The sequence below is a fragment of the Tenrec ecaudatus genome, chromosome 12 (assembly GCF_050624435.1).
Source record: "Tenrec ecaudatus isolate mTenEca1 chromosome 12, mTenEca1.hap1, whole genome shotgun sequence".
Classification (NCBI taxonomy): Eukaryota; Metazoa; Chordata; class Mammalia; order Afrosoricida; family Tenrecidae; genus Tenrec; species Tenrec ecaudatus.
Window position 1 is genome coordinate 33280311 of NC_134541.1, and position 27430 is coordinate 33307740.

At 46.6% G+C, this 27430-nt stretch overlaps 1 protein-coding gene across 1 annotated transcript in view; it reads left to right on the forward strand.

Moving 5' to 3' along the window:
• The window catches only part of TGM3 (transglutaminase 3), a 176499-nt gene that overhangs the window by 114613 nt on the left and 34456 nt on the right, over positions 1–27430 (forward strand). The gene's annotated exons all lie outside the window — the stretch shown is intronic.

Consider the following 27430-nt stretch of genomic DNA (forward strand, 5'->3'; position numbering starts at 1 on the left):
TCAAAATTGTCCTTGGGTAGATGCTGCACTTGTGATCTCATATGGATGACTATTCTAAAACGTGTGTACCTGGCTAGTGATATTGTTCCCTCTTGCTCTATTATTTGCCTAAAAGTTGAGCCCTGGGGATGAGTTCAATTCCAGACCTTAGGGTGAATATGAACCATAGTCCTGGCTGTTCCACCAATCTCCTCCATCTTACCAACACTCTGGTGAGATTCCCATTAAAACTTTCTTTCCCACTCTATCCAAGAACTTATATGATGATCCCTTTCAGAGCTGTTGATGATAGTAGCCAGGCACTATCTAGTTGTTCTTGTCTCACAATCATGGAGACTAATGTTCACGTGGTTCATTCATCCACTGGATTGTTTCCCTAGGTCTTCGATTTTCATTTTTCTTCTTTTCTCTAGACAAGGAGAAACCAGTAGTCACACCTTAGAATCACAAGTTTTACTGCCCACCAAAGTCGGATATAAAGCATTGTCTTTGGGAACTCTTGAACTAAGTTATGCCAATTGATTTTAGTGTCCTCTGAGACTCTGGTCCTGAGTCCAGTGACTCATGTCCTTAAGGTGTTTGGTTATGTTTGATAAGTTTTCTTAACTTTGCCCCCTGTATGCTCCACCACATTAGTGAATCTATTTTCAGCAAAGGTAAATGCCCATGTTCAAATATCCTCTGTCAAACCCAAACATATTTGTGTGTATTGCCTCTCTCTTCTTCACCCACTCATTCAGCGTGTATATCTACCCAACCATCCACTGTGATCACAGGATGGTGTCTGTTCCCCTGGTTGTGGACTTTCATTCTTTCACTTCTTCTCCCCGTGTCTCCCCTGCCTATCTTCTTTTGCCAACCTCCACCTTATTCGTTATTGCCTTCCACTTCATCCAAGTCCACACATATCTAACTTCTAGCCAGCACCTTAACCTTCTTTCCGTCCCACCCCTGGTAATCATCAAAGGATATTTCTTTTAGTGTAAAACCCTTTTCTTGACTATAATAATGGTTTCATACAATATTTGTCCTTTTGTGCTTGACTGTTTTGACTCAAGAGGATGGGCACTGGGTTCCATCCATGTGATGAGATGTTGCACGGATTCATCATTGCTCTTTAATGCTTTGCTGTATTATTCTATTGTCCACATGCACCCAGATTTATTTTTCCTTTCTTTCACCAATGGAAATTTGGTTGTTACCATCTTTTTGCCATTGTGAATAATGTTATGATGAACATGGGTGAGCATGCACCTATTTATATCACAGCTCTTATTTCTCTAAGACATATACCAAGTAACGTAGATAGGTCATATGGTGTTTCTATTTGTAACTTTTCAAAGCAAGTGCCATATCTTTTTCCACAATGGTTGTCCCATTTTACAGTCCTACTAGCAGTACATGACATTCCAGTGGCTCCTACTGTTGTTTCCTGAACTTTGCTATTAATGCTGGGGTGAAGTGATCTTGTTGTTCTGATTTTTATCATGAGCACATTTCTTCCTATGGTTTTTGGCTACTTGAATGTCTTCTTCTCTGAAGTGTCTTCATGTCCTCTGTCCATTTTAATTGGATTATCATTTTCTTAATGAGCTCTTGATTTTAGAGATTAGTCTCTTGTGAAATATGTCATTGCCAAAAAATGTTGCCCAGTCTAAGTTCTTAATTTTTTTAAATATTTATTTTTAAACGAGAGTTTTGCTGTGTTATGAGATTCTTGTTCAGTAAGTCTTTTTTCCTTTAACACTTTGAATATGGTATCCCCATTACCTGGTGACCTATACTTTTTCTGATGAGAAGTCAATTGTTAGTGTTCCCTTTTACATGATGAGTCATTTCTCTTTCAGCTTTCAAGATTATTTCCTTGTCATCGAATGTCAACATTTTGACTATGGTATGTCTTCATGTTTATTCTTGGAATTCTAGGTTAGTATTTTTCATCAAACTTTGGGAGTTTTTCAACTGTTATTTCTTCAAACTTTTCTACTCCTTTGTTTCCTCTACTTCTGTTACTCCCATTAGGCTTATATTGGCATATAATGGCACCTCACTTTTTCTTAGACTGTGTTCACTTTTTAGTTCTCCGAATGCATAATATCTCTCAATCTGTCTTCAAGTTCACTGATTTTTTTCTTTGCCATCTCAAATCTACTGTTGACATTTTCTAGTGAATTTTTATTTTGTTATACTTTTGGCTCCAAAATTCCATTTGTGTTTTTAAAAATACAAATGTGTTTTTATCTCTTTATTGTACATCATCATGAATTATTTTAATTCTCAAACATGACCTTTTTTAGTTCTTGGAACATATTTATATATGCTTTAAATGTTTTGTCTGTGAAGTCCATTATCTAGGCTCTCTCAAAAGCAGTTTCTGTTGCCTGCATTTTCCCCATATGAGTCACACTCCCGTTTCTTTGATGTCTATTAATTTTTATTTAAAACTGTACATTTTAGAGAATACATTTTTGCCACTCTAGATACTGACTCCCCTAATATTGCTGTTTGCCTGTGTATTTATTTAGTGAGTCATCTGGGTGAGTTCAGTGATGTGTATTTCCCCTACGGTATGTAGCCTCTGATGTGGTTCCTTCAAGGGCACTTCTGTGGGCAGGTACGCTGACACTCGGTCCATCCCACCCCCTCCAGGGATGACAGTGCTCTTAGGCAGATTCTGTTGACCAGTATTTCTCTCTGAACTTCATATTAAGCATCCCAGTAAGCTTGTCTGTTTCCCTCTTATCACTCTCAGTTACTTTCCACTGACTGCTAGCTTTTGCTGCTGCTGTTATTGTCTATTGCTTTGACAATGCTCTGGGCATAAGTTGCTCCACAGCCTGAAATTGAGGCCTTTTGTAGGAGTGGAGTATTTCCTAACTTGAAGCTTGCTCTGCTCCTAGAAGCGCTCTTCTTAGTGGTGTCTTTTTCTGAGTTTCTCCATTAAACCCGTACCTGCTTTACTGTTCAGCCCTCCTAATTACTTAGCTCCAGAAGCACCAGTTTTTGAAAGTACGCTTACACAGGAACTTTCCCATCCTCTATTCCCAAGAAAACCGGTCCTGGGAAGATTTTAGGAACTCTTCATTGTATAGGCTGCCTCTTCCCTTGGACAGAACCTCATGCTATTGCTCTGGAGCTGGAGGTGGGAGACAGGCCCTCTGCTCCCAGACAGACATTCCTACTCCACAAGCAGTGTGCTGGGCACCGATGGTAATTCCTGGTCTCCGTGATTATCCCTCCTGACATGGAACCTTTGCCTTGGAACTGTGGCGAGGCCAGTCAGAGTTCACTGTGCTTGGTGTACACTGCTACAAGTGGGAGCTGACTAGGGGAAGGGGACTCGACTCTTCTTAGGAAGGCTTTCCCAGAACTCAGCTTCTGCAACTACCGCTGGAGGCAAGGGGCAGAAATAAGGGATGCTGGTGGCCTTGGCCTCTTGAAATACAAGCAGAGCCCTAAATTTTCATTGAGATCTAGTGGGAAAGAAACACCTTATTTCCTGCCTGGAGCAAAGCGTTCATCTCAATGATGTAGGTGGAGTGGGATGTGACCCAGACATCACAGATTCTTGCTGTTCATATCAAGATTCAATACATTTTTCTTGAGTGGGTGGTGTTTCATGGCTTTTCAAACACTTCCCAGAGATTTAAATTGCCATTTTAATAATATTCCACAGCTCAATAATTGTTTCACTGGAAAGAGGGTCTTCTGAGTCCCTAACCAATACTAAGCATTGTTTCTCATATTTGTGTACTTTTCTACCATTATTTCATGGTTTTAAAGTTTTTTCCAGAAAATTTTAAATTGAATATCAAAACATATAACAATAATTGGGCACAATGTTTTGTAATGTATTCCAACTAAAATGAGGATAGAATTCACCTTTAGCATAAGACAGTAACAAACCTCAACAAACCTTATAGCAAGTGCATCTCTATTAATGTTGAATCGTAGTGATGTCTTACAGTTTTATCTTAGCAAATGTCTTTTCATACAGTTATCTGACAATCACAAATGCTATCATCACTCCAAGTGTACATGGTTTAAAAACAACAAAACTTTTTATTGTGGTTTGGGTAAAGTTTTTTGGGGGGGTGAAATTTTATAGAATTTGTTTCCTATTCGATAATCTGTGTGTGTGTGTGACATTGCTTGTGATTCCCTCAATGTACCTAACTCCTCCCTCTTCTTTCCCAGGCTTCTCATTTCTATTGTGTCAATAGTTTCTACCTCCCCCTGACCTCTGAGTTTGATTTTTGGAGAAATGCTACTCTTCGGTCTCATGTGGTTGACACTGTGATTAAACATTCCTCACTGGTGTTATTGTTCACTTTCTCGGCTTGTCTATTGTTTGGCTAAAAGGTTCATCTCCAGGTTCAAAGTGTATTCAAGGGCCGCCTTCTCAGGCAGTCTACCAGTTTCTATCACACCTTTAAGTATGGTCACTTTTGTAATTTTTAATTTTGTTCTACATTTTTCTACCACTCTGTCCCTGACCAAGCAAGCAGTTGGTAATGGTAGCCAGGCAACATTTAATTTATATGATATCAGCTTAGCGAGCCCTGTGGCTCATTAGTCCTGGAGTCTTTGATTTTCTTTTCTTTTTTCCTTTTGGATATCAAAGTTTAATAATAATTATTAGGGTCAGGAGAGAGAAAGTGAGGGTGGAGGGTAGGAGTGATGGAAAAACTACATGGATCATGGAATGGTACGCTTGCAAACAGATTCTTGTAATTGCTGTCAATAAGGCTAAAACATGGAAATTATATAAACAGGCAAAAGTTGTGTAATAGATATATAAGGGGGCTTCAAGAAGTTTGTGGGAAATTTCCATTATTTTCTATTTAATTTGCAGTCATCACTGGGGCTATTTCCTGCTGCTGATTTGTTTGCTGGCCTGCTCTTGCCCCTGCATGACCAGGACCAGGGCCTTCCTCAAACCTGGCAGAACTGAGAGGTCCTTGGGAAGCTTGACTAAGGTAGGTTCTTCTTTGGTCTCAATTTTCTCAAGGTCGTAGTCCGGCTTCTTGGTCATCTTGGGAGAGCTTGACAGACATGTTAGAGGGCTTTGGTCTCTACACAGGAGCTGGCATCTTCATGGAATGAACTTTTTAGTTGAAGAGGTGCAAGGAGTCTGGGAGGAGGCACCGCTGGATGAGCCGACTACACACTGAGTCTTCGATTTTCTTTACTCCTCTTTTCTCTACGTGGGAAGAGTACTAGTCGCATCTCATGTGGGAAAAGACTACTAGATGCTTCTTATGTGCTTGCTCCCAAGCTTGTAAGACTCCAGTTACTTCTCATGAAAATAGGACATAGAATTTGACTTATGTGTCCCGTTTTGAGGCTTTAAAAAATACTATTATCTTACACCTACATTTAAAAAGGACATACATTTATGACCAAACCCACTTCCATTGAGAGAATTCTGATCCATAATTACCCCACGTGTGCAGAATAGAACCATAGGGTTTTCAATGGTGTGATCTTTCAGAAACAGATCCCCAAACATCAAGGTGCCTCTCAGTAAAATCAAATCATCAACCTTTCAGCTAGCAGTTGAGTGTACCACCCAGGAATTGCTCTCATTGCAGTAAATTCTTTTAACTCTTAATTGACTTGCTGAGAAAAATTCTCAAGACATATAAAAATAAAACTAAGTTTTATTTTTCTTAAAAAAGTTTTAGTCCAATAGAGTTCTTGTTTTCAAGGAGTTGGTGACTCACCAGTAGAGATGAGAGCACAATATCCCAGACTAAAGTATGGAATAAAGCAGAGATATTCTAAGAAACCATCATACTGCAATGCGGGTTCTAGAAGACACATCCAACATTTGGAACATGCCTTAAAGATGGATGTGAGCCAACAAAAACTGAAGGGAAGGCAGGGAGTAGCAGAGTGTGGCTACCCTCAGGGAGCAGCACACCTTAACGGGCTTAAGGACAGAGGACAAACTCTTTCCTATTTTCCCAGCTGCCAGACCAACCTAACCCTTGTGCTTATCCATCAAATTCTTCATTATCTTCTCAAAGAAAACAGCTATCAGCATTTTTTCCTGATTGATCTTATTGCATATAGGTTAAGGCCATTAAAGATGGTTTCTCACTGGAGGGCTTAATTTAGAAACTGGGAATTTGCTATTGGCTACTGGCAATTTTGGTCTTCGCTCCCAACTTATCTAATATGCAAATTTCCTTAGTTCTGAAGGACAAGGTAGGAGTTTCCTATACTGATTTAGATCTTAGTTTCATGCATCCATAAAGAAGCTATACATTGCAGAATGTCAGGTTTTCTCTTAACATAACACAGGCCTCCACAGTAAGGAAGTTAATAACTTTAAACTGGAAGAGTGACTTCCAAATGATGGTAGAGCTCTCTCTACCGGAAATGAGTCTAGAGGAGCGGGAGGGGAAGGTGTTCTGGGAAAAGGCCGTGATCATCTTTCTGGAATGTAAAGATGTAAAGACATAGAAAGCCCAAGCAAGGGTTGCTTTGGAAGATGTAGCAATGCTCACAGGAATTGTGCTCTGGAAATGAGAGATGCAATTATTCATTCAAGTCTATTATAGCTCAAGATCAAATCAAGAATGTCCTCAACATTGTCTGCTTGATCACCGGATCCCAAACACTTGACCTATTTTAGTCTTCTGCCTTATAGCAAGGCAGCTAGCAAGACTTCTGGCACCATCTTTGTCCTCAACAAACGCAGTTGAGTCAAACCAGAGCACTAAATGAGGTACGCAGATTCTTGGGTTCTAGTTCTGGCTCTGTGACTCACTTACTTGAAGCTTAGGGACAAATTACTTGATCTCCATGAAATGAGAAGTTTGGGCTAAATCGTAGATCTCTGTCTTTTCTTCAGCCGCCACACCACCGCATGTTCTATACACATTCATCAAAAACACCTCTCATTAGACACAGTGATTGCCAATTAGCACAGCCACCTCCGCCCATCCTCTGATCCTCATGAGAATCTCTGACCAAGATGCCCTTAATGTGTTTTTCCTCTTATTCTTAGATGTCAGTTTAGATGTAAATTGTTAAAAAGAATCTTGAAAAATAGGCATAAACACAGTATGCTTGTGCATGCTTAGACAGTATCTGCAAAGATTTAAAAGAAGTCGCTAGCAGTGTTTTGTTTTGTTTCTGCCCCTCCGGGGAAGGGGCCTATAAGGGTGACATCAAGGAAACGAAGACTGACTATATGTCCATTGATTTTTTTCCCCAGTTAGGAATTTCATCTAATTGAAGGAGTATAACAGAGACACTGATGTCCCAGGGAGGAGTCAGTGCAAAGAGCAGGCACGAGCTGAGTACCGCCCCTTCTCAAGAACTTGACTGGAATGCCGTTTTAGCAGCTTCTTAAATTGCTCTGTCCTCCCGCCGCTCAGGACAGTGTGGGGCAAATATGTCCACCTGGGAGACGGGGAAGATGCTTTTCTTGCTGAACACAAGGCCCTTGAGATTCTGTTGACAAGAATGAAAACATGGAACTAGGGTTGCTAATTAGTAGGGAGGAGCCCTACTGGTGCAACAGGTTAAGCACTGGGCTGGTTTGGACCCACCAGCTGCTCTGTGGGAGAACACTGAGGCAATCTGCTTCTGTAAAGATTTACAGCAGGGGTGCGCACACTTTTTCAGCATGCGAGCCACTTATAAAATGAACAAGTCGAAATCATCTACCAACTACAAAATGCAAAACATATATTTTATTTATTACATTTATTCATAAATGCATTGAGAATTGTTTACATGTACAATGTATATTTATGTACCTTGCATGACTGCATGAGTCCATATGGCACAACAAAACACAATGAATTATGTACATTTTTGTCATTACCTGAGTTTACTCTGATGACTTGCACTGAATGGAATGAGCCAGGGACGCCTAGTCCGGACAGTAGCTGCTGACAGCCAGCCTCAAGCACACTTCCAAATGACCATCAGGCATGGTGGAACGGTGCTGGGACTTAATGATCTTTAGGTGGGAAAAGGCTGACTCAAATAAGTAGAGCCAACAATGCAGTCAAGGAGGTAGCGCATTGTCTCGTGTTTGGGTACTTTCCCTCTGCGAGTACGTTCCAGAACTGTTCCTGTGCTCTGGACTTCAGCTGAAGGTCGACTTGCAGTGTCAAAATCTCCCATTCCGTATGAAAGTGATACGTTTTTGTCTTCTTACTTGGTCCAGCTCCCCCACTCATCTTAATACCCTTTCTTATGTTTAAGAAAAAGAAAACAAGGTCTAAAACTTGGCGATAACTTGGCTTGTCAGTTTTGCTGCACTTAACGCAGTTGTTTGCACATACGTTTGACACCCAAGATTGCATCGGATTGGCTGCGCTGTATATCAGTTAAGTGATGGGATTGATGAAGGCTTATGTCTATTTTTTTAAATGCCATGCTATCTACCCACACTACATTTGGGTAGACTAGGAGACCGCAATTGACGTATTGAGCACCCCTGATCTATAGCCTGCTGACTTGGGAGGCAGGGCTTAGCACCTCATCAGACTTGATCGGAAAACATACATAAGGGTCAGCAGACAGACCTAGAACTATCAAAAAATAAAAAAAAGATTTACAGCCTCGGAAACACTATGGAGTGGTCCTATGCTGTCCTGTAGGGTCATTATGCATCAGAATCTACTCGAAGGCAGTGGATCTGGTCACACATGTACATCCTTTTCAAAAAATGTATTTTTAGCTTATAGTGAACATCTAATTTATAAAACTATGCTGTTAGGTGCTGTTGCGTAGGTTCTGACTCATAGTGACCCTGTGCCCAACAGAAAGAAACAATGCCTGCCCTGCGCCATCCCCACAATTGTTGTTGTGTTTGCACATAACAATGTTGTAACCACTGGGTCAATACTCACTACAATAGGCACTAGAAAATACAGCAAAACAAAAATCGAGAATGCTGTTCATATCTAATTATACATTCCAAGCTTTTAAAATTCAATGTGCAATCCAAAGATATATATATATATTCATATATGTAGTTATTAAACTTGGATCACACAACACATACAATGTTAAAATATTTTATATTACTATATATTATCACTAGCATCTTTCTGTGTGAATATATTCATGTTTTTTAAATGTGAATATAGTAATAGTAAAAATATATCACATCCATACATATTTTAGAAACTAAAACATGCTTATTTGCACATACAATTTTTACTGCTTATGTCATGAACACATTTCAAAGTCAAATGTTTAAGAAATCTATACCATCCTCTACACCATTAAAATATCTGCTTAGATAGTATGCAGATTCACTATAATTTATTTCCCATTACTGAATATTTTATTCTCAAAATGTTTTAAACAAATTTTGAGTCCTCATATATTTTAATTTCTATAGGTTGTGATTTAAATTATCCTCCATAAATTATGTGCCCCCCCCCCCCCAGTGTCTCCAAATGTCCAGAGAGAGCCTTTCATAAAGTGGTGACAATAAATGGTAGGTGGATGGATGGAATGCAGAAAAAATTCTTTTTTCCTCCCCTCTCATCTTTCTTCTTTACCTTTAAGTTATCAGTGGGAAAAAAAAACTTATGCTTCAGGCACCATGGGTGAAGCCGAGATTGGAGAGAGAGCCTGTGCAAACTAATCCCGCCTGTTGTCACCTAAAGGTAAAAGGAGTTCCAAGAGGCTACCTTTGGATGCTGAGGCCATGAGGGACTTTCAGACATTGGCTCTTATTGTGAGGAACCTGGTGCCACAATGCGTCAGCACAAGGCTGCTAACCATTAGGTTGATAGTTTGAATCTTCCAACCACTCCACCTGACTCCATAAAGGTGACAGTCTACAAAGCCCTGTGGGACAGCTCTACTCTGTCAGAGAGGGTCACTGTTAACCCCTGAGAGTGCCACTCTGACCAAGACCAGAGAGGGTTCTGTGGGATCCTCAGGGTCCAGCTCAGCATCCCCTGCTTACCACACGGTATTGGACAGTCCTTTGAGTATTAAAGTTTTATCTCTGGTGATATTGGCTAATCTACTGCGAGAAACTCTTTAAAATGTTAAGAAACCAAGATGTCACTTAGTGACTAAACTGCGCCCCTTTCAATCACTTCACCTGCACGAAAACGCTGGACAATTAAGAGGACACCTCCCCCCACCACCACCACCAAAAAAATGAATTGACACATTTGAACTGTAGTGGTGAAGATCATGGGACTACCGGAAGAGCAAAGCAAATCATTCTGGGAGGAATTCAACCAGAGTGCCTCTCAGAAGCAGGACGGCAGATTTCAGCTCACTTGCCTGGGGCACAGCCTTGGGAGTGACTGGGCAAGGACACTGTTGCTGCTGGAGCAGAGAGTCCGTGGAAACCTCACCGAGAGCACTCCCCATCTCCAGGCACAGTACCCACAACAACGGCCGCAAACACACCAACCAAGATGAGGCCCAGCAGGAGCGGGCCACCTGTTCTGCTGTTCTCCACAAGGCCTCCATGAGTCACAGCTGACACCGTGGCAACAGACACCAACAGTGAGGTGGAGTCCAAGAAGCATGAATTTGGAATGCAAAGGTTGAGATTAGACTTTAGCTTCCATGATGAGACCCAACTTCTCTGGGGATCGATTTTTCTTCTCCATGAAATAGCCACGTCATAGGAGCCTTGTAAGGACCAGGAGGGCAGATGATTATGAAGGTGAATTTTGTGACGAGTGTACCAAGGTTACACAGTGTTGATGATACTTGTGGTTACTGATAATGTTGAAAGTTATTTCCCTAATCCTGCATGCCCAGCTTCACTGGTCTTTCTAAATGGAGGCAGGACTCTCAGCTACAGGGAGTAAAACCTTGTTTCTGGGAGCTGGAAAAACCACATTCTCGCTCCAGGGGACTGGGCCTCCAGGATGAAGGAGGAAGAAGATGGTTGAAGGAGGAAGAAGCGATAAAATGGAACCTCAACTCACTGCCTGCCCGCTGTGGTTACAGGTCAATTAGTGTGTGACTTTATGCAAATAATTTCTCTCCAGGCCTCATCAATAAAATAAGGGGCTTGCCTGGATGACCTCTCTGATCCATTTCCTCTCTGAACATTGGCGAAATAAATCCTCGTGATCGGCCCCTAGTCATCACCTGCTCAGGTACACATGGCAAACCCCAGCATGACCTTCCGGCTTGGGGCCTCAGACCTCAAAGGGTTTGGGTAATGGTTTCTTTTCTCGCCTCTGTTGATTTTTCTGCTCGGTGCTGACAAATGGCCCACGAGTGCTGGCGTGACAGAGCAAGCCAGCCCTTTTGTGGAGACGTCACAGACGACGGAGATAAGCCAGGGCTGTATGTTGATTTCCCTTCTCCAGTGCCTGAGGATTGAGCGTCCATCTTGTCTAAGTGGGGCATGCCTGTTGAGCCTTTCCACTGTCTCCAGGCGCTGTGTGCGCCAGACCACTGATTTGTGGTCTACTTCCTGTGGGCTAGCTGCTCGCCATCCCGCCTCCGTGCCTCTCTCTCCATGATCTTTTCCTTCAGGGTCTGCCAGAAATGCCTCCTGCTCAATTGACCAAAGAGTCCGGTCGGCTGGCTCAGTGACTCATGGTGATCCGTGTGTGTCAGTCACTGTGCTCCACAGGGTCTCCCATGGCTGATTTTTAAGAAAATCTACAAGTTCTCCTCCTGAGGGCACACCTGGCTGGACTTGAACCGCCAACCTTTCGGCTAGCAGTCGATCATGTCAACCATTTGCACCACACGGGGATTCTTTCCTAAATGAAAACAAACAAACAAAAAACACATCCTTTTCTCTATAACTAGCTTAATCAATCCTGAGCTCTTTCCACAAATATTGTTTCTGACCTTTTTACAAAAGGAAAGCTCCCTCCTGCTGAGTACAATCCGTCCATCACCAATGCCGCATGAAGCCACTTGCAGGAAAGAACTAGAAGAGGCGAATGCAGACCCAAGGCAGTGAGTGGGTCCCGGGATCGAGGAAGAGCAGGGGGACTGACTCACTGCTTGGGAGATGCCGAGCCTCTGGGAAGGGAGATAGCAAAAGTTGGGGCTGGGTAAATGGTAATGGCCACCCAATGCTATGGATCTGAATATTCTTGTTGCTAGTTGCTGTCGAGTTGATTCTCTTGACGACCCCATGTGTGCAGGGCTGAAAAGCGGTGAACTGTCTAATGCAACATGTCAGGCCTGTCTTCTGAGGCCCCTTTGGGGGTTCAAGTGGTCAGCGTGCCAGCTAGTGGTTGAGAGCGTCACCGATTAATGCCACTACATTGTCCATGTGAACAGTGTTGGAAGGGAATTGTTTTGTAACATGTCTGCTGTCACAGAATTGACAGATCGCTCTCTCAAAAAGCTCACTGCCATCGAGTCCATTGCAATTCAAGGCAAGCCTACAGGACGGGGAGAACAACCCCTGTGTGTGTCCGAGACGGTAACTCTTTACAGGAGTAGAATGCCTTGTCTTTCTTCTGAGGAGAGTGGCTGTGGTTTTGTGTGTGTGTGTGTGGGCAGGGGTGCCTTGAACTGCTGGTCTTGTGGTTAGTAGTCCAACTCCTAACCTACGACACCACCAGGTCTCGAGACAGACAGATATAGTTGGATGGATGGATGGATGGATGGATGGACAAAGTTCCACTGCTATCTGTCTTTTCCTGTAAAGGATCACCTTCTCCAGTCTGGGCGTCTCTGTGCTCACCATGGGCTTACAATGCTTTTAAATCTAAGTTGATGCCAAGCTTACTGAATGCCCTAGGCATAGCGCTAGGCGCTGGGAGAGGACAGTGATGGGTGGGGACAAGTCCCTGCCTGCATGGACTTCTTATGAACAGAAGCCCTCCCAAACGGTTACAGCCAGAGCTATCTCGTGCAAATGCAGTGCTTTGTAAGTTGGCCACCCTTGGAGTTTTCAAGAGGTCTGCTGTTCAAGAAGGGTACTCTTGTGTCGGGGCTTGAGCACTGAGCACCTGGGCTCAATGACTCCTCAGGTTCCTCCCAAGTGAAGGATTCTCACTCTGGGCCTCTGCCTGTGTTGTGAAATCTTAAATCCCTTAATTAGAAGGAGAAGGAAAAAAAGAAGCAAATGATCAATTAGCTTCTCCTTTAAAAATCCCACATTAGCATTCTCTATCGTAGCTAGAACCCAAGGTGCAGATCGGGTGGCTAAGCAGGAATTTCATCCTGCATGAAGGTAGGCGACTCCACCTATGAACTGAAAATCATTTAGCCAAAATTGTGACACAGAGTGCAAATTATAGTCTGCCTGCAGGTTGGGGCTGTAACTTGGGTGATGGAGCAATAGGCCAGCAGCTAACATGAAATTGACTCTGGGCAGGATTCCCAAGAGCTGTGGGAGGCAGGGCCTGCCGACTGTCAGTTAGCAGCCTAGAGCAGGATGGAGCGGAGGAGGGCAGTTGGTCACTTATTCTTGTCTAGACTTCCCTGCCTACAGAGGGGCTTATTATCTACAGTCTCATCATGGCTTTGAGTCTCACTAAAGCCTTGACACAAGGTGCCAGTTAGAACCTGGGTCTTCAGAATCCAACCTGGGATATCTTGGTGCCACAACTTGCTGGGGTCAAGGCTGGCCAGCCACCGGCCCCACCAGAGGGCCCAGTTGTCAGGCATCCCCGGGCAAGCTGTGGCTCTCATAGCAAAATCTGCAACACTCAGATCGCTGTGGTACCTTAAGGATATTAATAGCACTATCAATAATAATAACGATCAATACTAACTTCTTAAACTGAGCAGTGCCAGGCTTATGGTTTTTTGTCTTAATTCTCACAGCAATTCTCAGCTGTGTTGTTGGTAGCTGCCTTCGACACTTCTCGGCTCATGGTAACCCTACACCCCATGAAATGAGACACTGCCCGATCCTGTGCCATCCCTTGGACCAATTGCCGATCAAATGATTGTGATCCATTGGGTTTCTACTGGCTGATTTTTAGATTGTCAGGCCTTGCTTTGAAGTCCAACTTAGTCTGGAAGGTCCTGTGAAACCTGTGCAGTATCATAGCAACATACGAGCCTCCCTGTACAGGTGATTGATGGCAGCACATAAGGTGCATCAACAAAGACTTGAATCAGGGTCTCCTGCATGTGGTGAGAATTCTACCGCTAAACCACTGAGACCTCATGTCTGCAGAAATGGAAGCTCTGAGGTGAGGGGGGGGGATGATGACTTGGAAAAGTTGGAATTGGGGCCCAAGTCTAGGTCATCCCAGGGTTCCTTTCTATGATCAGCCCTGCCTCAATGACACCTCTCCAGGTGACTTGGTGTAGGTCACTGAAAGGGATATCCAGGGTCCAGTTCTTGACTCCCAGGACAATAATCATGGTAATAAGCAAAACCCTTCCTTTTATTGACACCTCATCTAGAGGGACACAGCAATTTCACATCCCTCATCCTATTTGACCGACACATTTCTCTGGTGTTTCTGGCATGACTGACTCTGCATCAACGGGTGGGTCTTTCCCAGAGCCAGAGCCAATGCCATGGCAAAGTCAAGATTCACACACGAATCTCATGGTTGGGGTTCAGCACCCTTCTCCAAATGCTTCTCTGATCACTATCTTCTCGATCATATGCAAGGCCAACATTGAGTCACATTCTGCTGAGTAAAGGTCTAGCTCTTATCTTGGAACTAGACCTGTAGGCAGACAGCAGCCACCACAGATGCTGAGGATAGACTAGTTCACACCATACATGGAGGCAACTGACCTTACAGGCCAAGTGAACAGGCTAAAGTGTCTGATACACGTGGGTGTAAATCTCAAGTCTTATCTGGTTGCCTAAACTTGGGTAGATTAACCTGTTTCTCCCACATATAATAAAAGGAGCTACATCATAGAGTTGAGATGAGGGTGAAAAAGTTAATATTATGTGAAGTGTTTCACTTGTGCCTGTTCACAGTAAACTGATAATTATTATTTCTGTCTTTACCATGATGGATTGACTGATTCATTTTTTTCAAAAATAAGTGTCTTCCTTCCATATGAAAGTCCTATGCTGGTAAATTGCCAGGAGTGACTTAGTCTGGCCCTTCTAGTCATCTTTTCAGCTCCCACCGAATGACTGGCTTGTCCTTAGGTGCTCGTGAGTCGGTTCTGACTCATAGTGGTCCACTGGACATCAGAACGTACCACCGGTCCTGTGCCATCGCCACAATTGCTATGTTTGAGCACCATCTTTGCAGCCACGGTGCTAATAACCCATCTTGTTGGGGGTCCTCCTCTTTTCCACTGTCCTGGGACTATGCAAATGTAAGGTGCTTGTGACCTACCAAAGCGATTGGATACATTGCTAAGAATTTAAGCAAGGGGTATGGTACCCTTGTGGGGTGGGACCATGCAAATAAGGTGTACAGAATCCTAACGGGGGGGTGGGGGGGGAGTCAGTTGTGCCATCCCACTAGGTTGAAAATGAGCCATCCAAGAAGTGGCCCAGAAAGGCCCTCCATACCTTCAAGAAAGAAAAACCAGAAGTGGTGTGTGACCTGAGATCCCCGTGCTGAACCTCCTTGATCCAAGTGCCAACGATCTGTGACACCGGAAACAGCAAGAAACAGAGAGAGGGGGGCGCAGAGACAGCAGAGGAACACAGACTAGAGTGGTGGGCCTCTTGGTCCAAGCACCGAGAGAGCCTTTGAGCAGGAGGCTTACTGGAACACTGGGTTGCCTCCAGACACTTAGCTGGAGGGTAAGGGAGAGTTGCATAGGTTTGCTAACCCATGGAGCTAGAGTTGAGCACTTTCCAGGCTGAGGCTTACTGGCAGAATGGAGCACCTTTGAACATTTCCCGGCTGAGCTAAAAGAGCTTTGGAACACACGCTCAAACAGAGGCCAGGCCAAGGGACCATGGGGTTGAAAAGCTAAAAGACCTTTGTAATACCTGTCCAAGCAGGGTGAAGAGGCTGAGAGATCAGGCCAGAAAAGGGTGTGCCTGCAGGCTTGGCCAAGAAGCAGCTATCCTGATGGAAGAAATGTATCCTGAGCATTATCCCTGATCCTGACTAATAACCTGGTAACCTCCTTAATAGACCCCACGTGTGAAGTATTGCGCGTTGGTGCTGTGTGAGCATTCCAATGCACTATGGAACTCGGGAGAAAGGTAGAGTATCGTGGACGAGGGGGCTGGTGTTAGAACTAGTTGGAGCATGTCGGATCCCTGCCTCATAGGAATCAGTCTAGGGAAACCGGAGCTGTTTGTTGTGAATCTTCCTTCTCCACGTGCTACCAGAGCAGTGTAGATGCCATGTTCACCGCTGAGCTCTAAAATGAAGATATGAGCCATGCACAGCCTGTACCAACATGGGAAAGAGCCCTGGAGGTGTGGTGGGCCGCTGAGCAAGAGGTCGGACATTCAAACCTACCGGTTGCTCCACAGTAGGCATTCTGCCTCTGTAAGGATGACAGGCTCGGGAACCCTGTGGAGCAATTCTACTGCATCCTATGGGGTCACTATGAGTCACAGTCCACTGAACTGACTGTCAAAGAATTCAGGGCAGGGATGGGGGGACAGAAAGAAAGAGACCGTTCTGGTGAAATGATTCAGAGAGGTTTTTGACCACCATGCTGTGGGGCCCAGAGGTCAGAGAACAGACATTGATTCCTTTTCCCAACCCACCTATGTGTTCGGCCTCGCCTCTGTCAGATTCCAGTACTGCACTGTCCCATTGTGCTTGTTCGTCGTCTTCCTGGTCCCTTCTGACTTGGGGAGAAGTCCTGAGAAGTGTCTGGGCAGCCATGAATCCTTGAAGCCATCTTTTTTTGACTTATTTATTTTTAGCTCTCTTGCCTATCACAAGGAACCCCAGTGGCATAGTGGTTACACAGTGGACTGCTATCCATAAGGTCAGAGGTTTAAAACCACTGGAGATAGAAATCCAGAGTCAGTTATACTCTGTCCTACAGGACTACTAAGGGTCAGTATTGACTCAATGGAAGTGAGTTTGGCTTTTGGTTGCCTATCACGAACAGCCTGGGTGGCACAATGGATTAATTGGAATTGGCTCCTGTGAGGTCAAGAGTTCAAACCTACCAGTCACTCCATGGGGAAAAGATGAGTCTGTCTGTTTCCATACAAAATTTACTGTCTTTGAAACCCTATGGAATTCTACTCTGTCCTATAGGATCATGATGAGTCAGAATCAACTCAATGGTAGTAACTGCCTGCCTATCGCAAAAAACCTTGATACTCGTGAATATTTACAATAGGATCATTTGAAAAGTATATCCTCATATAAAACAACAGAAAAAAATCAAATGTAGAGGGCCACCTCCCTTTTGTTAACCAGTGGAGAAGCTGGGCCCAGAGAGGGTCCACAATGACTTACTATCTGATTTCAGAGAGGAGAGGTAGAACCAGAACAGAGTATCCCAATCACACTCATGGCTGTTTCTGCTGCCTCGTTAAAAAGAATCATCTTCCCACTTAAGAAAAAAAAACCCCACAAAACCAAAAATTGGAATCAAAGTGACATTCAACTCCAGATAACATCTGGATTGAACCTATTATGGGGCATATGCATGCACTTTCCACCTGCATCATCTCATTTGCGCCTCCCAAGCTTGGTGTGTGGAAAAGGGTGGGTTACAGTTAGCCCTTCACTCATGAGGACTCCAAGGCGTCACGGTCTGGGGAAGCGAAGAGCTTTGAACTCCAAATGAAGTGTTCCTCCTCCTGTCCTGTGGCTCTGAACAGTGACATGCGCCTCGTAGGAGTGGAGAATGCTAATATATGTCCCTTGTGAGAAAGGACTTGGTGTCTGATTTTCCACCTGTGGGGTCTGCTGAGAGCCTTCTTGGACCCACAGAGGACTTCTCTGAATCAGCTCCCGAGAAGACACTTAAGAGGGAAGTATGGCATCATCACATCCTACACCTGGTGATCGGGGAGGGTTAATGCTGGAGAGAATCGTCAGTGTGAACGAGCTGTGCGTGTGCCCTTCCGACAGCCCCCTTCTTACCGAACTGGTCTTGCATAAGCAAGATGACCTTCCATTGGGTGACAAGCATGTCGTAAATGAAACGTTTACAGGCACTAGAGGAATGACCTAGTGCCTCGCCCACCTCATTAGAATTCTAATTGGGGTGTGTAGGAGAGGCTTCTATAAATGGTAAGGCAAATCCTGGCAGCCCTTCTCCCCACACACCGTCTGTGCCATCCCCAGACGAGCTCGGAAAAGCAGCGGCGGAAGGCGCAACATGGCTGGTGAGTGCAAGGCATCTTCTGAAGGCTGGAGCCTGGCTGGGAGCCCTGCTTCCTGGGACAGCTTCCCTGAGGGCCCAGGGTTTCAGGGCCCCATTCCGAGGTGGTTTTTGTTTTGTGTTGTTTTTCCCTCAATGGCTACTCACTTTCTGTAGCACATTCCCAGGGGTGGGCCGTTTTGGAATGTCACCCTGAATGATGGGCAGGATGTTCGATGCACGGAGAGGTCACATCCCTTGAAATAGTCAGACAAGCCTGGCCCTGTTGGGTTTTGTTTGTTTTTAATTCTCTGGTTGTTAACCAGCGGAGTCCTGCCAGCTGGTACCAGTCTCCCGTGCTTCTCATTGTCACCTTGGCCAGCTGTCAGTAATGTCGGCGAAGAAAAGCACATCTCGGCGCTCCCAGGGCGGGGAGGGAAGGAGGGAGAGTGGCAGCTTGTCAGTAGCTCCCGAAGAAACCATCGGCACCACAGGAATGCTCCAGTGTCAACTATACTTCCGGAAGGAAGCACCAGCAGGCACATCAGAAAGTGACTTGATGAGCTGAACCCTCCCAGTAGCAGGAGGAACAGGTGCGCCCCAAGACTGACTGTCACGGTCCTGCCAGCAGTGCCAGTGTCGCGGGCGGCAACGAACAAGAAATGCAGGTTCTCCAGCTCTGCGGTGACTGTCGAGGATTTGGCTCTTGTTAGGCAGCGCCCCCACTAAGCAGTGTGCTAATTACCGCCTGTCATAGATGTGCAGCCTCAGTGGGTCGACAGCGACGCCAAACCCAAACACGGCATGAGTCAAAGCTGGGAGATACTGTGAATGGCCATCTGGATGGCGGGGAGCTTGTAAAGAAACCACAGGGCAAGATGCACAAGACGAGGGGTTGGAACAAGGCCCTGCACAAAAGTGACCCCATTCGCCTGTCGCGCCTTTTCTTCCTAAAAAAAAATGCACATCCAGGCAGGGTTGCTACGGGGAGGCGTTCTGGAGTTTATAGACCTCAGCAAGAAGGGACAAAAGCTGTCTGCGAGGGGTCCCCTCGCCCCACTTCCCCAGGGAGAAGCCGAAGCCCCTTTTACCTAGGCCACCCAGCTCTTCAGATGGGGGCCGGATCCAGACCAGGTCTGAGCAGTGTCCCCTCCAATGTGTCCTGAGCTGAGGTCATGCCGGAATGCACGTGACACCTGTGACCAAGTTCGCTTCCCAGTGGAACTGTGCTACCCGCTGCGTACGAGTGCCAAGATAAGCCCCGGCCACGACCACAGCCTCAAATGCCCATTTGCAGAGTGAAAGTCCACAGCCATCCACCCATTCTGACACAGACTGGAACTGCCCCGTGGGTCTCTGAGACTCTAAATCAGGGGTCCTCAAACTTTTTAAACAGGGGGCCAGTTCACTGTACCTCAGACCTGTTGGAGGGCCGGACTATAGTTAAAAAAAAACTATGAACAAATTCCTATGCACACTGCACATATCTTATTTTGAAGTAAAAAAACAAATGGGGCAAAAACTCCCGGCAGGTCAGATAAATGTCCTCGGCAGACCACATGTGGCCCACGGACCACACTTTGAGGACACCTGCTTATGGGAGTAGAAAGCCTCATCTTTCTCCCACTGTGTAGCTGGTGGTTTCAAACTGCTGACCTTGTGATTCATGGCCCAATGTCTAGTCCACCATGCCACCAGGGCTCTAATTTGCAAAGTAAACGGTTTAAAAATGGATGGACTTTCAGACTCCTTCCAGGTGCGGAGAGCACATGTCCCCAATTGTGCTCACTCCAAGAATGAGTGACTATGGAGAGTGTGTGCCCACCTTGTTCTACAGGGCCCACATATATGGTCTGTCCATGGTGACATCTGCTTGCATGAGGGGGTCGCAGCAGGCAGTGAAGGCCTGTGATTCAGGAAGCCTATGAAACAGGGACTGATCTAAGATCACTAAAGATGAGGACCGGGGTTGATTGGGAGAAAATCAATTTTTTTAAAGGTGCCGGGATGAAGAGACTGGCCAACACATTCATTCCTTAGCATTTGCCACTCACAGCTCCCAAGCTCAAAGCCTCGTCATATAGCCAGCAAGTGCTCAGTCTGTGCTTCTTGATGGAATGGAGTTTGCCTATGGGGCCTCTAAGCAAAGGGGCCGTGCCAGGTGCAGTAGGAGACCCACCAGAGGACCAGCTCTCCTTCTGTGAGCTTGCCACCTGGTGGTGCTTGACGGCACCAGGTTACACCGGACTATGACAAGGCTGTGTGACACATACACAAACCCAGCGCTGTGGAAACCAGGAGGAAGAAGTGATCATCTTAGCTGAGGGCTGAACAGGGCAGAAGCCCGGGAGATGCAGGTGGCATTGGGGTTGAACAGGGAAGACTGATGTAGTAGGCATTTGGCCATGGAAGTGGGTTGAACCTGGTCCAATGGCATTTCATGGAGGTTGAGAAGAGTTCTGGCAGAAGGCACAAGAAAATAAGAGTGGGCACAAGAAGGCACAAGAAAATACGTGAGCCAGCAGGCGCACCCCGGGGAGCTCTCAGAAGCACTGTGCTGTGAGTTTACATCAGGTTTGAGAGGCCTGTGTCCTCTGGTTCTTGTTGGATCCAGCTGCAGTTCAGTTACTCTCCTCCCTTGGTGGAGCGGGTGGCCTATCTGTGGATTGAATGGTGGCGGTGGTGAAGAGAAACTGGCAGTGGTCTGAGCCAAGTGGCCAAGCACCCCCTGCCTTCTGCCATGGAGGCGGGACGCTCAGAGCTCATCTCCGTGGACTGGAGTGTTGACTGAACAGAGGGCGAGCCTTGAGTGGAGGGAAAGCCTCGTGCTCACCTCCAGAGCTCCGTGCAGTCCCTGGATTCGGGGCAAAGTCTTTAGGCAGAGCCCCCACTTGGGAGAGGCTGCTTATCTGGGAGACGAACAGCTCTGCCCACCAGGGGCAGTGAGCTTTCTTGCCAACTGCTTTCTCCTAACGGAACTGGCCTGAGCTTCGGGACCTTGCCTTCTGTGGGCCTTATTTTCCCCACTGCCTAGAGTAGCGGTTCTCAACCTTCCTAATGCTGAGACCCTTTCATGCAGGTCCTCAGGTTGTGGTGACCGCCCCCACCCATAAACTTTTCGTTGCTACTTCATCACTGTAATTTTGCTACTGTTATGAATCGGGTGACCCCTGTGAAAGGGTCGTTCGACCCCCAAAGGACCCAAAGGAGTGACCGTGACCCACAGGTTGAGAACGGCTGCGAGTGGTACTTTCTGGGCCTGTGGGTTGGGCACACTTCCCCTTCTCCCTGCATCCAGAGCTCTTTCCGCCCGCCGTGGAAGCAGTCCAAATTCCTTTGGGGTTCCTGCCTTTTCTATAAGTCTTCTAGGCGCTTCCTGGGCTCTCTGTGGGGGCCTTGTTTCAGTCACCAACACTCTCTCAGAAAAGCAGATGGTCCCTGGGGGCGAGGCTGTGGCTGCAGCTGTTCCATGTGTGAGACGAGGAGGCACTCTCCTCGCTTCCCTAGCTCGCCCCAGGACAGACGTCGTCCCCTGTCCGTCAGAGACAGAGCGGCCAGCAGCCTTCCCCCACCTGGAACAAAGACAGCCGTGTTCAAACCTTTGCCACGATTGGACCATGGGCAGAAGCAGGGTCTGAGAAGGGGTAGGAGTGTTGGTCCAGAGCCCCACGTTCTCGGGATGGCATCTCAGCTCTGCCCCTCGCTGCCCAATGACACGCAGCTCTCAGGCTGCCCATTAGAATCATCAAGAGACCGTTTAAAGAAAGGACAGTGCTGTCCTTAGCCTGAGATGCTCCTTTCACTAGTGTGGGATGGGGTGCACGAGACTGGGCAGCTGGAGTTGACCGCCAGGCCCTGACAGATCCTAAGCTCTCCCTCGGAAAGTGAACGGGGCTGAGGGGGTCTTCCTTCCTTCCTTCTTCCTCCTACCCTGAAGTACAATATCTCCTCATGGAGGAGGCTGTGGGTGGCACTTTCTCTCTGGCAGCCCCAAAGAATGGTGCCCAAGCGGTTGTCGCCACAACTGCTTTGGTTGGCTGCAGAATGACTGCTTAAGAGTCATACATACAGGGTCAGCCTGGAGGTTGAGTCCCGGCTCTGCCTGAGTGAGTGATGGTGAGCTTCCAAATCCCTCATCTAGAAAATGGGGCTGATACTACTTTCCTCATGGGGACTCTGTGATGATTGCAGGATGTCAGTGGTGCCCACAAAAACAGCCCTAGCTCGTCCTCACTCTGTTTGCAGAAGCCCGTGGTTCACGTTTCCCTTCCCTGTGCAGGACCAGACAATGTTTTGTTCTCTTACACAGAAGCCTGCAATTAGTCAGAGCTGACTTAACAGCACCTCACAAAAACAAAAACAACCTTTGTGGGGGCCTCAGGTGCTTGTTCGGGGTGCCTCTCTGGTCTCAATAATAACCTTGGCGAGAAGAGTGTATGGAGAGTTCTCATCCTCTACTGACACGGAGAGTGTCATCAGTCTGACTTCAGACCACCCACCCAAGACCCAGTTCACTTCATCCCAGTCTCTCCGCAGCGTGTTCCACCCACCAGTGGAAACCTGGGGTTCTCTGCAGCTTGGGCCCTAGAAAATTGCCTAGTGCCACCTGTGGAGCCCTGGTGGTGTTACACGTTGGGCTGCGATCCTTGTGGTTGGCAGTTCGAAACCACCTATCTGTGGGAGACAGAATGGGCTGCCTACTCCTGTAAACAAGTCTCAGAAACCCACAGGGGGTGGCAATGAGTCAGCAGGGACTCAATGGCAGAGAGTTTGGTTTTGTTTGTTGAGTGGTTCACAGGGACGCCAGATGCTTGGGGACAAAAGCAAACTAAAGGGCAATGGCACGGGCTAATGGGGGACAGTGCCTGCATTCCGGGAGCCAGGATGGTGTGGCAGGCCAGGCACTGATGATGTGCCCAGTGCCAGGATCCAAGGGAGAGGGTGTCAGGAATGACTCTCGTCCCTCATTAAGTTAGGATGTGAGATGTAGCAGACCTGAAATGACTGTACCCCCAACTCTGCCGGGGTTGTATAAAGAACTATAAAGAATCCAGGGTCAGCTCGGGCAGCGGCGGGCAGAGCGGCAGCGCCAGCAATCCAGCGTCGAGAAGGCTCTCGGTGCCCCGCGGTCCGAAGGCGTCCTGCAAGCGCCCTCCCCACAGCCACGATGCCCAAGAGGAAGGTCAGCTCGGCCGAAGGGGCGGTGAAGGAGGAGCCCAAGAGGAGATGGGCGAGATTGTCAGCGAAACCTGCGCCGGCAAAAGTGGAGACGAAGCCCAAAAAGGCACCAGGAAAGAAAGGATAACTCTTCGGACAAAAAAGTGCAAGCCAAAGGGAAGAGAGGAGCAAAGGGAAAGCAGGCTGAAGTAGCTGACCAAGAAGTTAAGAAGACTCACCTGCTGAAAGCGGAGAAACGGAAACGAGGAGAGCGCAGCCTCTGATGAAGCAGGAGAAAAAGAAGCCCAGTCTGATTCATGTTTGTCATGTCTCGTCAGTGGGCCCTGTTGCCTCCCTTGTACGATCCAGAGGAATATTTTTATCAACTATTTTGTAAATGCAAGTTTTTTAGTAGCTCTAGAAACATTTTTAAGAAGGAAATCCCAATTCATCCCATTTTTTTTAGTGTAAATGCTTTTTTTAAGATGTGAAATCATTTACTGGTTGCTTATTTTTTAGTACAACCAGAAAATAGTGGGATGTTAAATTGTGGGAAGATTTGACTGTCTTGGGTGTCAACATAACATTCCATGGGAAGGGGGGGAGTTTTTGTATCCCTAATACAAAACATTCTTAATGGCAATTTGGAGTCACTGTCATGCATTTGTATGACTTGAACATTTAAAACTTTGTTTCCACATTTGTTCTCTTAATAGAACTGTGTCTGAAACCATTCTGCCATCATGGCCCTGGTCAGAACTGTGCATTCTGAAACAGCTTTGGTCGTGGTAGTCCAGTGTTCCTGATCACTTTGTTACGTGCTGTGAAGGATTGAACATTTGAGTGTGTGACATTGAATTGTGAATTAGTGGGATTTAAGATCTAAGTTTACCAGCATTTGAAGATAATGGTACTTGATCTATCTCTTTTTAAAAATTTGCCTCTAAATTTAAAGCTGGAAAGTCACTGGAATTTAGAAACAAATTTTGTCTACATGCCATTTTAGGATTTTGGTACATGCATTAAGGATTGTGTACAAATTGTTCATAATGTCTCTGTACTGATCTCAAAACAACCAATAAAATGCCAGTTACAAAAGAAAAAAAAAGAATCCAGGGTCTGGGCATCATTGATATCACAGTGTGAGGACCCCCCCCCCCCACTGCCTAAGGCAGCGGCATCAGCAAGGGTGGTATCACACCACCTCCCCCTTTACCCGCCAGTTAGAGCATGGACTGGCAGGCGACCGTGCCATAGCATGGGCGGAACCACATAGCGAGGTGCTCAGCCTGTGTGGAGGACACTCTATTCATAGTGGGGTGGGAGATTTGCCTGCTAACATCGCACACTGATGGACTGCCCACCTGGCTGGATGTGCGTGTGTGAGAGAATGTGTTATAGTGCTGGCTGGTGACCCCAACCCTACTGATGCCACAAACCTGACTTCTGGTCTCACCACTGCGTCTAACCTGCCTGTATATGTAACACAAATTGAATTGTGGCTGGCTAGCAGTAGAGAGCAAACATTCTACCAGAAAAACCAAACTCACTGCCCTCGAGTCTATTTGGACTTCAAGTGACCCTGTAAGACGGGGTAGAGCTGCCCTCATGAGTTTCTGAGATTGTAACTCTTTGTACGAGTAGAAGCCCCGTCTTTCTCCCAGGAGCAGCTGGTGTTTTCAAACTGCTGACCTTGTACTTAACCACTATGCCACCAGGGTGCCCGTTATGACATCGTCATCATCACCCTCAATCTAGCACTTTGTATGCTCCTGTCTCCTTTTGGCAGGCTGAGTCCTAGTGGGAGGGAGAGCATCTTAGCATCCAAGCTCAGTCTTCTCTGAGCCGTTCTCCCTGAAGACAGGGCGCTCTGGGCTCTGGGATAGAGGGGCTGGCCTTCTTCTACAGACACAGCCCCAGCACACTGTGCCTAAGAAAACCATGACACCACCCAGGGGCTCCACAAGCGCACCCCATTTTGTAAAGCAGGAGAATCACGTAGGCCCATTGGAGGGGGTGCACGTGTGACATTCCTCCCCTGTGCCTCCATCCTCACCCCTGTGCTTGGCACAGGGTTGCCTGGAGACAGTCTTTCTGTGATCTCCAATAGTGCCCTCTGCCTGAGGGAGAAGGGCATGCATCTTGGGGAGGGGGAAGTGGGGATCTCAGGCAGCTCGTGCCATCTGAACCCACATGTTCCAAGAGCTCCTCAGTCTTCTGAGACAAGTGGCAGCTGCACAGGGGTCATGAGCAAAGCTGGTAGGTGGCAGGAGTGGGAACCACTGTGGCCCCAGAAGAGAGTGCTCACCTTGAGCAGCCTAGTAGATGCACACAGTGGTGGAGCTCCATGTGGACCAGAGTGCCGAAGGTCCAGGCTATCTCCATTGGATGGTGGTGAGCAGCCAAGAACGTGCAACACTGTTCTTCCCTCTGGCTCGTTCTCCGTTCCTTCCTTTGTCCTTTCTTTCTGTCAGGCGGTGCTTGTTGATGGAATGAATGCTTTGTGTCACTGAGGTTGTACAAAAATACATTCATTTATTTCTTCCATGACTATTTGCTGAATGACTGAAGATGTGAGTGAATGAAAGTTTAATACCCTTGAGGTGGTGGAAGGTCACCCCTGAGCCCCCACCCCAGGGATTCTGCATTTTCCTGTCACGAGTCTCTGCCTACTTGACTGCCAGGGCGCCACACACACTCCCTCTCGCGGCTCTCCACTGTCCTGTGTCGGGCCAGATGAGGCTCCTGATCTTGGTGGCCTCTCGCCCCACTGCCCAGAAGACTATCTATCCTGTTTGTACCTGTCAAAATTCTCTTTTCTGCGAAGGCTGTCAGGCATTTTCAATGAAGCTGTTCCTTACTGTCCACACCACTGAGGTCCACCATCATCTCATAGGCTTGTCTTCCCCCTGCTGAGGCTTTGTAACCATTAAAACATTTCGTACATATTTATGCCCCCCCCATCTTGTGACTAACACTCTTGCCCACTGCCAGTGAGCTGATAGCAACTCGTAGTGACCCTGTGGGACCGAGTAGAACTGTCCCTTTGCTCAGTGAAGACTGTAAATCTTTACCACAACAGAGAGCCCCGTCCTTTTGCTGAATAGCTGGTGGATTTGAACTGCTCGCCTTGCAGTTATAAGCTGGAAGAGTAACCCACTACACCATCAGGGTTCCTTCGTGACTAACTGTTGCTGTCAGCTGTCATGGACTTGCCAGAGCTGGCACCATCCTCAGCACGATCGATAGGGCGGGGGTCATTCTTGTGGCTGGTGTGACAAATCATCTCACTGAGGACCTTCTTCATTCTCACTGACCTTCTACTTTCCAAACATGAAGTCTTTCCCACCAGGGAGGCTCTGCTGATGATGGGTCCAAAATGAGCAAGGCAGCGCCTCCCCAGCCTCACTGCTCAGGAGCAATCTGGTTGGCTTCCTTGCCAGACTGATGTGTTCTTTCTTCTGGGTCATCTTTGCCACTGGTCTCATGACGAAGATGGACCCATCTGATTTGCAGAGGAGTGAGTGAAGTAATGTCTCAGACATCGAAGGAGTGAGGTTTCTCAAAAGATTTCTAGAGACTAAATTCCTTACAGTCATATATTGTCCATAATCTTCTCAGTTTAGCTCCGTCACCCCTATAATCATATGCATTTCATAATGCTAAGAATGAAAAACAGACGATGGTAGATAGATGAACACTGTCAAGTCAATTCCAACGCAGGACAACATTCTGTACAATGGAAGACAACATTGCCCAGTCCTGTGTCATCCTCATGATCACTAGGCCCCTTTGAGTTCCCCCGTGTGGCCCTGATGCCAATCCATGTCACTGAAGATCTCCTCCACCTTCCCTGGCCAACCATGGTGTCCTCCTTTAGCAACCGATCCCCCCGGTGATGTGTGCAAAGCCAGAGTCAGACACCGTCCTGTCATGACAGGTTTCCAGAAGGAGCTCACCAGCCTTTCTTCCTACTCTGTCTTACCTTCGAAACTGCACAGAAACGTGTCCACTCTGAGCTTCCAGCACCTAGTGTGTTAACAGTGTGTTGAGCGTTTGCATGACCCAGGGACTTCTCTGGCTGCCCAGATGAACAGAACTAGTTCTCCTG